This window comes from Bombina bombina, chromosome 3 (genome assembly GCF_027579735.1).
Source record: "Bombina bombina isolate aBomBom1 chromosome 3, aBomBom1.pri, whole genome shotgun sequence".
Taxonomy (NCBI): domain Eukaryota; kingdom Metazoa; phylum Chordata; class Amphibia; order Anura; family Bombinatoridae; genus Bombina; species Bombina bombina.
The window spans coordinates 466368518-466380138 of record NC_069501.1 but is presented as its reverse complement, the minus strand read 5'-3'; positions in this window follow the sequence as shown (position 1 = coordinate 466380138).

The window sequence follows — 11621 nt, the reverse complement described above, 5'->3', positions numbered from 1 at the left end:
TAAAAATAGATTTAAGTTAGGGGGTGTTAGGGTTAGACTTAGGTTTAGGGGTTAATACATTTAACATAGTAGCGGCGAGGTTGGGGGCAGCAGATTAGGGGTTAATAATATAATGTAGGTGGCGAGGATGTCGGGGGCGGCAGATTAGGGGTTAATAAATGTAAGGTTAGGGGTGTTTAGACTCAGGTTCATGTTAGGGTGTTAGGTGTAGACATAGAAAGTATTTTCCCATAGGAAACAATGGGGCTGCATTAGAAGCTGGACGCTGCTTTTTTGCAGGTGTTAGGTTTTTTTTCCAGCCGTCTCAGCCCCGTTGTTTTCTATGGGGAAATCATGCACGAGCACGTTTTAGCCAGTTTACCGCAACCGTAAGCAGCGCTGGTATTACAGTGAGAAGTGGAGCTAAATTTGCTCAATGCTCACTTTTCTGAGGCTAACGCAGCCATTCAGAAAACTTGTAATACCAGCGTTGTTTAAAGTGAGCGCTGGAAAAAAAAGGCTTGTTAGCAACGCACCCCTGTTACTGCAAAACTCGTAATCTAGGCGTTTGTTAGGGATTGCTATGGAATGTCATTTACTAGCTGACAAAATCTGGCTGATGCTTGAAGTGGTACGGGCAACTGCTGCGTGTCTCTGGGTTTCCCTTAGGGATCTGCAATCTCTGTTGGGGTTGCTCAATTTTGTGGGTAGAGTGATTCCAATGGGTATGGTTTTCAAAAGGTGACTTGAGGCCCGTCTGAGGTAATGCAGGTGAGAGCAGAAAGATCAGGATCACAAAGGATATGGTTGAGGATTGGGCGGTATGGAAACAGTTTCAAATGCATTTTAAAGGTATGTCATGTGTCTGTAGAGTGCTGTTCCTTGGCCTTCTTCTTGGGTGGAGGGAGGGCTGACAAAGAACCTGACCCTGGTTGTAGCTATGGAACTATGAGATGAGTGCTTGTGGATGCAATATTCTAACTATTATCAATTAAGTTAGATATAAGGCTCCTAATGTGAGATATATAGCTACTTAGTAGATTCAACCCAATATATAATGTGAGATATGTAGCTACTTAGTAGATTCAGCCCAATATATAATATGAGATATGTAGCTACTTAGTAGATTCAGCCCAATATATATGAGTGAGCTGAAGATACTAATTTGTAGCAGATACGTTTGATACTGGTGTTGCAATTTAAATGAAGTGGAATGCTTCACTGAGAATTGCTTGACAAGCTAATAAAGAAATATTGCTAATAATTAGATTGTGTTGATCCTATGATATACCTGTTAGGTTTAATGGAGGCCAGGTATTAGCAGAGCAACAGACTTTAGACTGAGTAATATAATCGAATCTAATAAGTAGTGTTCAGAAAGTCTGTTAATTATGTTTAGTGTCAGAGAGGTAGAAATCACTTTAACTTTGAAGGCAGACAGTTTCTGTATAAATAACAATACATAGAATGCAGCAGTATAATACTTGCAGATAAGGCAGTCTTTACAATAATATGAAGGGGTATACTTGCGGTATTAGCAGAGAGGAGATGCAGAAAATAGTTAGCTTGGGAAGTTTGTCAGGCAAAGTTGCCTATGTGTTACTGCGTTGATGAGAAGAGAGGATAAGGAGAGCTGAGTCTGGTGATGATTTCTGTCTGATGCAGAGTTTACAAGACAGCTGACAGGTTGTATCTTGATGAGGATAAGTGTGGCTGCTTAGAAGCTGTAGAGAGCTGACAGAACAGCTGACAGGCCATGAGATGAAGCGATTCAGCATGAAAGGTAAGTAGTTGTAGCAGACTTCACAAAACTACTGAAGGCTTGAGAGGACTTGCTAGGAAGTTGCCTTACAATTAGCAAAATTATTCAAGCAATGAGTTAGGAGTGAACTTGCCTTAAATAGGTTAAGTTTGGAGAGGGCAGGGAGTGGCAATTAAAGGTACAGAGGTATATTACAATACCTTCCCCTTAACGAATCATCTACGAGGATTCAATTTTAGGTTTCTGCGAATGAAGCTTGTGGAAGGACGAGAAGAGTCTGGGAGCATGAACATCAGTGTGGACAACCCAAGAATCCTCCTCATGACCATAACCACGCCAATGTATAATATATTCTAATTTTTTCTGTCGAATTCGAGAGTACAAAATTTTGTCAATCTCATATTAAATGTGGTTATCAACCATTATAGGTGGAGCTGGAGTCCTTATACGATTTGGGTTGAGGTCCTTTATGTTAGGTTTTAAGAGTGAGACGTGGAAAGAGGGATGAACCTTGTAACCATTAGGAAGAGTAGAATAACAGCATTTGAATTGATGGCACGTTGGACAGGGAAAGGTCCTATAAATTGATTTGCCAACTTTTTAGAAGGTACATTCAATTTCAAATGTTTTGTTGAGAGTCATACTAAATCTCCAACCTTGTAGTCGGGGGCTAGTCTATGACAAAGGTCATAGTAGTGTTTTTGTTTTAACTTGGCTTCAGTTAGATGTTCTTTTAGTAAAATGATTGTCTTCCTAATATTATCAGAAAAATCAGATACAGCAGGTGAATTGGAGATCATGTTCAAGGAAGGCAATGATATTGGATGGTATCCATAGGTAGAGAAGAAAGGGGTCGTCTTTGTAGAAGAATTAATCTAATTGTTATAGGCGAATTCGGCCAAGGGGTAGAAGTTTTAACCAATCTTCTTGTAAATGAGAAATATAACAATGAAGATATCGTGCAAGGACTTGATTCACTCTTTCCATTAAACCATTTGTTTGAGGATGATAGGAAGTAGAAAGCCTGGAATCAGTCTTTAGAATATGACATAGTTCTTTCCAAAACCTTGAGATAAATTGTGTTCCTCTATCTGTGATAATAGTTGTGGGTAATCCATTTAGTTTTACGATATGAGAGAAAAAAGCTTCTGCTGTTTTCAATTCTGAGGGTAATCGATGAAGAGGTATGAAATGAGCCAACCTAGTCAAATGATCGACAACAATGAGAATAGTGGTATGATTGTTTGAAGGGGTAAATCCACAATAAAGTCCATTGAAATTACGGTCCAAGGAATATCTGGTACAGGTAAAGAAGTTAAGAAGCCAAATGGTTTTTGATTATCCAATTTCTTTTTAGCATAAATCTCACAAGATCTAACATAATCATGGATAGTTTCATCTAGTTTTGGCCACCAAAAATTTCTTCGAATGACGTTTTAATAATTCCAGGATAGGAGGATAATCCGACAATTATCAGTAGCATATCTCACAATCGACCTTTAATAACGACATATTCTAGGACTGGACACAGTGAACAACCAGAATATATCTTTTTTTTTTTTCTAGCAAAGCACACAGTTTTAATGTACTTTCATGGACTGCACTGGGCCGTTGGATCTTAGGTGGCGGCCTAACATGAGATGCCACACCCCCCCCCTCAGGGGTAAGCAAACAGAGTTTGAGTGATAAATTTTACCCCTTTTGCAATACTAAAGAGAGAGTATAGTACCGTCACTATCTTCATTATATGCTCAATACTGCTTAATAGATATTGAGGATATCAGCAACCAACCTAAGATAATTGCATGCCCAGAAAATGGAAGATTTACTTGACAGATGGGAACGTCAGTCCTCACAGCTAATTAGAGATTGCTGTAGCAATTTTCAACAACAACTAAAAGATGATCTCCGAAGACTACTACCCTGCAAATCGGATCGCTACACTGGTTGGGTTCCACTAGCCCGACATTCATATGGAACGCAGAGTCCCACAGAGTGTCATGATGCTGCAGAGGCTCAGGGCAAACCAGTGAGTTCAGTGGAGGATGATTTGGAAATAGGCCTTGCCACAGAGGAGATCAGAGGTCCAAGTGATTTGCAGCTGCTAGCTGATTGCCGACGTAGTAGCTCAGACGAGGCAGCAGTTCCTTATGCAGCGGTGACTGTTAACATCGACAGAAAAAGAGAAGCCTTAGATACAGACTGCTTTGCAGTTGCACTATCAAGACCAGGTACCTTGCACACAGACTCTAAGGCATACCATAAGTATGAAATACACAGCCTAATTTATGCCATCCTGGAAGACAAAAAAGAATTCTCGACCTGGAATTTTGCTATATGTCAAACTATGAGGATACACTTGAGAGTTTGAATAGGATAGATCCTCACAGCTGTAGACCTGCCACAATGCAATTATGAGTAACTATACTAGCGATGCATGAGGCACAATATATTTTTGTAATTTTATTCAGCAGATTGACTTCCGTGCTGAACAGTATCTGTTTTGTTGGCTTTATTTTTATTTTTTATTGACAAGGTAGTCTTGAGCTATTTTGCCCCTTAGAAGCATTGCTGTATGCTCGTGACTTCTTTAACATTCATGTACCGTGAAATACTGAACTGTATGACATTACAGGGAAAATATGTTAGTGAATATTTACTTCTTATATGTTATCTGCTTTGTTAACGTTGATGCTTTTGCCAGCCTGCATTTAATTTAGTTTAAACTTTAGCTAGGGACTAATGCATACTTCTGCCATATTTTAATGTAACCCCGCAATTCTTTACCTCTATTATTAGGGTTACTTAGTTTTTACATTTTAGGGACGGATAGCTTTCAGCATACTTGACCATACTGACTTATGCCTTCTCATGCTAACACTGTATATGTGCTCCATTATGCTTCATGTATAGTATCTAGGTTAATTAGTAAGTTAATGCTAACCCTGGTTAATATAGAACATAATCTAAAGCTAAACAATATTACTTATTTCCTATTGTCCTTCAACAATTAATATGTTAAATTCACCGGTCTCGGGGGGGGGCGGAGCCAACTGCCAAGGGAGACAGACGTCCATGAGTGAAGCTCCTGGCTTCAATCAGCTTTAAAATGTTTATTTACCCTTAAGATATTGTGTTTTTGCACTACAAAGAGACCCTTTCCTTCTCGCTAATATCACAGACCCAAGTGACGTTCAAGTGTTTTTTTTTTTTTTTTTTGGCTAAGGGACCCTCTTTATAAAGGATATGACCAGAATGGAGGCCCTGATTAACTGGGAGCTGGCTGTGGCGCAGCTCCTACATGAACATTTCACGAGGATGGAGACAACATTAGTGGAGAGCTGTGCTGGGGCTGGTTTTCCGGTGCATGTTGCCCCTAGCCTGATCGCCGATGCCATTGACCTTGATCGGGGTAACCATACTGCATTGCTACCCCCCGGGCCCTCGTGCTCCCTGCCTGAATCCCTACAATTTGGCGAACTAGCTGACTGCCATGGTAACAGTCGTGCCGAATGTGAGGCGGACATATTTGTGGAGGTTGAGATGGATGATTACCCTGATGAACTCACTAAACCTAGGCTGACAGGTGAGTCGCCAGACCTGGGTACAGACCGCACCTCACTCCCGAGCTTACGCACAGTCACAGGGCACAGTATAAGCACAGTCGGCGGTCACACTTGGAGTGCTCTCCCTTTGTTCCGTAGTGCTGTTGAGGGAAGGAGTGTGCCTATACTTACTATCCTCAATGCCAGCCATGATGAGCGGTAACCCTCCAGACTGCTTCTTGCTTGCAGCCTCAACGACACGCCAGAATTGCACAGTCATGCACAGTGAGGCTGCCCCTAAGTGCGGGGTTCGCTCGGTGGTGTCTGTGCAACCTTCTCTTAAAACAGGAGCTGTGCCGTACATTAAGGTAGATAACTGCTCAGATAGTGGATTGCTCTTTAACACAGATGCGTGCTATCTTCAACCCACTGCTGACCCAACTACGAGCCAGCAGCTCTCTTCTGGCACCACTGCTGAAACCACTAGATTCGGATGTGAATCGAATATGGAGTCATACTTTGCGGTTCAGTCGGCTCTTCCCATCTGTACACTGCAGCAGCAAATTGCTTTAGACGAACTATATAAATCTGGTATCGGTTGAGTTTACAATAACAGTTCAAAGGGGTCTTCATAGCGAGGACCTAGTTTGATCTACAGCATCTGACTGAATCCCTAACGGTTACTTTCTTTTTAGGAGCATTTTTCTCTTCTTTTCGCCTTGTTTTTTTAAAGGACAGAATGTGAAACCATAGAACACTGCTTTGGAACTGTATGCCGCTCATTTTCCTTTTGTTATTTCAAGCATTTGTGTTTCAATAATGTCTCATGATATTAATGCCATCGTTAACCCTTGTGACTGTATTCTTAGAGCCAGGCACATACCATTGAAATGTACTGAGTGATTATATTCTGTGTGTGACATAGTATCTATCAAACCCTGCTTGCCTATGTATTAGCTTGCTGTGAATGGCGAAAGTTACACAAGTTTAAGTATTTTACTGAAATGATTTATTATTCAGCGGAGTGGTACATAGGGGAGTAGTACCTTTTTTTTTTTTCATAATAGGTACTGAAATTGTACAGGGTCTCCTAACTTACTGTTAGATTTTGATATATTACTGCAAGTTTCATTTATTGGCAATGCCTTTTTTAAAGTTGGTGCACATGCTACTATCCTAGAGTTCAATATATAGCTATATAATTCCACACTCTTATTATTAGGATTTGTAACCCAGGTTTATGTATGTGGTCTAGTTACCTCCTCCGCTTTATAAGATACTTATATCTACCAGCTGACTACTCACAATAGTAACTTGAAGAATTTGAGGACTGTATGACCTTAGCTAGATCCATGGCTGTGTATAGCTCCAACTAGTTTTGATCAGTTTAATTCCTAGATTTGGCATGGGAACCTCTATTTGGTGACACTACCCCTTAGCACAATATACCTGTCTGCTTGCGGCTCGAGCAGACACACAAGTCTTTAAAGTGTCTATTTTCTACTGGTGTGTAAACCTCTTACAGAGTTCCCCTGGTCCCCAAGGAGTCACCCCTAGCTAAATGGTGTCTGAGTAGCCAAGCTATACTTTACTCTACAATATTTTAACTGTTCTGTATAGTTATACCACATCTTGTTATTTGATGGTCTGCTGAGACCGTCGCGCCTCCTGCTGTTGCTAATATTACCCGTGTTTATTGGTTATTCTTATATTAGCCACTATGGTTAACTCTTCTATTTAGTATAAGTCATGTTGCACATTATCTATCATTTTTAGGTTGTAAGCATTGTTGATTACTGGAGCGTTGTTATAAAGTGAGTAATAATCATAGGCCTAACGTGGGCTGGACCCACGATACTACCACACCTTAGAATCTCCCAATACATAATACGCAGATGGAGAATTATGAAACATCTTTTCACTAATGTCCCAGACTTTGGGGGTCACATTATGCCATATAAATTTTTAATCCAATAACTACCCAATTTCCCTAGTCTCCTCTTTTTAGGGATATATATCTCTATCTATAGTCCTACATAAACAGACCGCCTCATAACACCATCATTGACTTATTTTGTACTTCTCTTTTTCCAAATGAAAACATACTCAATCATCACGTTTCCATACAGTGATGTGACTCCCACTACATGTAGCCTCCTACACCTAAATGACCACCTCCCCCCCCTATATATAATATGCCTCCTTGTTAAGGAGGACCAACTTTGCAGCTTTTCTTGTCTATGCCGCACCTTCCCATAGCAACAGTTATTTTTAGCTCTAATGCCCAAAATTTAAGTGGTTTCAATCCTCTTAAACATAACAAACTTTCTCTTTTATTATCATACATTGTAAGCCACATACTGTGATTATTTCTACTGTATTATTCTGGGCCTCAGCATATTATTACCTATATCCATTATAGTTTACTCAAACACATTTCCCCATGCAACTTTTCTATAAGTAATTGGGCCCAAGAGGTCTTCCACGCTTATTAAGGGGAATATTTTTGAGAAAGTTAGGAAAACATGAGGTTTTTTCTTATGTATGTTTATTCTGGATGCATACTGTAAATTGTTGCTATGTTATATCCTGTAAATTACTGTTGATATTGTTTGTATGCTTATATGAGAACCTCAATAAAAATGTAAAAGAAAAAAAAAAAGAAAAAAGAAAAAATTCACCGGTCTCCTAGGTATAGGGCCCGTGCCAGGGAGATTGGGTCTAACTGCATGTTACCATAGACAGTAATTTTTCTCTCATACTACTATAGCTGTATTTTGGTTCTAAGTTTTCACCAACTTTCTATACAGCACAGCACTAAGTTTATATGTGAGCTTTTGCTCTATATTAGATATTTCAACAAAGGATCTACTGAGATGAAGGTAGTAATTATAATGTTAATAGTCATATACAGTAATTATTTGAGTTGTTATCGTTTTTAAGACCTCTGAAATAATTCTTAGGGGAAAAGGTTTAAGGCCTAGTTACATGCAGTACAAAGCCATTAAGACCACTGAAGTAAAACAAAAGCTACATAACTCTAACTTCTGCACTAATAATTGAATTAATGACAAATTTGCTTCCTTCCATTTAACTGTCATATGAGGAGCTATAAAATGGTTTGGATGGCTGCGATCATTGTGAGCTGATTTTGGTTGTGTATATTATATAAAAGTTGTACGGTGAACTTTGAGAATTTTAAATTTTCAAGTACCTCTGTATGATCCTTTTCTGAACACAGCTAATGCAAGGTTTATATGTATATTATAGATCATTTGACAGGTCTTTAGGTATAATTCTCTCCACTAGAATATTATATCACTATAGTCCTAAGGACCCAAGAGTGGGCCTATATGCTTAAATGCTTGTAGTGGTCTAGATATAGGGTTGGTGTTAATAGTTCTATGGATGATCCATATATAGCGTTGGTGTTAATAGTTCCATAGAATACTACTCAAAAAAAATAGAGGTTTACAATTTGGGACCCAAGAGTGGTCCTTTACAGCTCGTGATTGTCTTCTGTAACGGTTATTTCTATAGTACTACAAGGTCCAAAAGCGGCCTCATATATTATTTGGAAGACATACAGTTTACTTGGCAGATATTTTGTTTATTATGACTGCTAGATATGTTATATAATACGTATAGTATTTTTGTGTAATATGTATGGTTTTCTAGTATGGAACAATTTCTCTGTAAAGATTGTAATATTGTTTTTGTTTGTATGCCACAAAATTATACCTCAATAAAAATATATTCAAAAAAATAAATAAATAAAAAATAATTCCAGGATGACCAGCTAGGGGAGAATAGGGGAGAATCATGAAAATGTTGAAGTAGAAGAGTACAAAGAGATGGTGGCACATATATTTGTCTTCCATGTAAGTATAATCCAGAGGAATCCAGGGTGAGTTTATGTTTATTTAAGGGGTTTTCAGTATCAGTCTTTAATGCTTTTATGAGCTCTAAATCCAGTGAGGAAGTCAGTCCAATTATTTTTTTCTGGTGGTACAATAAAAGAATGATTTTCTGTATGAGGAATTTTTTCGACACACCTGGATAGAGCGTCAGCCTTGATGTTTTTTGATGCAGGATGGTAGGTGATCAAGAAGTCGAATCTGTCAAAAAATAAGCTCCAACGTACTTGCCTGGAAGAGAGGGTCTTGTTTATTCTGAGGTACTCGAGATTCTTGTGGTCTGTCAATATAATGAAAGGTTTAGTTGTTCCCTCTAGCAAATGTCGCCATGTCTGCAAGGCGGATTTTATAGCGAGTAGTTCCTTATCGCCTACAGTATAGTTGATTTTGGCTGAAATTAGTGTTCTTGAATAGAAAGCAACTGGGTGTAGAGTGGAAGAGATGAGATTTTTTTGAGAGAGGATTGCTCCGATACCATAGTTAGATGCATCTACTTCCACTGTGTACTGGAGATCATAATTAGGCAAATGTAATATGGGTGCAGATGTAAACCTGGATTTTAAGTAGTCAAATGCATGTTGAGCCTCAGATGACCACTGAAATGATGGGTGTTTTCCTGTTAATTTTGTAAGAGGTTTCACAAAGGTAGAGAAATTCTGAATGAACCTCCTATAAAAATTGGCGAATCCTAAAAACCTTTGCAGGGATTTGATAGTCTTTCTTTTAGGCCAATTAGTTATAGCTAGAATTTTTTTCTGAATCCATTTGGATCCCTTCTGGGGATATGATGTAACCTAAGAATTTAATAGTGTTTACATGAAAATGTCATTTTTTCAATTTGGCATATAACCTGTTATCTCTGAGTCTGGCTAAACCCCAACAAACATGTTTCTGATGTTTCTCAAGATTTTTGGAATATATTAAAATGTCATCCAGATAGATGACCACACAGACGTCTCTCAAATCCTTGAAAATGTCATTAATAAAGAACTGAAATGCTGCAAGGGCATTGCATAGCCCAAATGGCATGATGTTATACTGGAAAGGTCCATATTGAGTCCTAAATCCAGTCTTCCACTCATCTCCTTATTTTATTCTAATAAGATTATATGTCCATTTCAAATCCAATTTGGTGAATATGGTCGCTTTGTGTAACTGTTCAAGCAATTCGGGGATTAATGATAGAGGATACCGATTCTTAATGGTGATAAAGTTTAAAGCTCTATAGTCGATAATGGGTCGGAGTGTTCCATCTTTATTGGTTACAAAAATGATCCCTGCAGCCGCTGAGGAGGTGGAGGGAATTAGAAAACCCTTTCTTAGATTACCGTCCAAATACTGGCGTAGATGTTGAAGTTCCTTTTGGGACCGAGGGTAAATTCTTCCGAAGGGAATGTTGGCACCAGGTTTAGTGTCAATTGGACAATCATAAGTCCTATGCGGGGGTAAATTATCAGTTTGTATTAAATAAAAAACATCCAAAAATCATGATAAACTGATGGAATAGCTCATTCTAAATGAGAGATAGATGAATAAGGATAATAAATACTTGGAAGGGAACTTTTTTTTAACTCTCTACCCAATCTATTTTTGTGTTATGTTTCTGTAGCTAAGGATGGCCTAATATTATGGGATGTAATGAAGAAGGTATAATATTGAATGTGAGGTATTCATTATGTCCATCTAATGTGGAAACTAGTAGTGGTACTGTGTGATGTGTAATAGGACCTTTGAGGAAATAAGAACCATCAATAACTTTCACGAGGAGTGGATTTTGCTTTAACACACAGGGGATTTTATTTTTCTTAACCATGTTAGCATTGATAAACATCCCAAAAGCTCCAGAGTCTATTAATGCTTCAGTCTTGATATGTTGATGATCCCGCTGTAAATACAAATTGAGGGAGCAATGAGAGGTTCGAATTTTTAATGTGAGAGTTTCAATGGTATATGTCTTACCCTTTTTCTGTCAAATTAATATGGAACAATTTGAGACAACATGGTCTTTGCTTGCACAATAAAGGCAGAGGTTCACCAATCTTCTCCTTAGTTTTTCTTCTTGAAAGAAAGGATCCTTGATTGTTCCAGTTTTTATAGGGATAGGTGAGCCACCTGATCTGTCTGGGATTGGAGTAGTTGACCTTTTTGGATAGGTTTCTAGATGTGTTTTCTCAGCTCTCCTCTCCCTAATTCGACGATCCATGGTAATACAGATTTTGATTAGAGATCTCTAGGGTTTCAGGCATGTCTATGCGGAACAGTTCATCTTTGAGGAATTCTGAGAGGCCGAGTCTGAACTGATTTTTTAAACTTATCTGATTCTACTCAGAATCTGTAGTCCACACCTGAAAACGGCATTTGTATGGGCATTACCCTTAAAATGGCATTCACCTCTTTTTCTTGCCCTTAAAAGGGCAT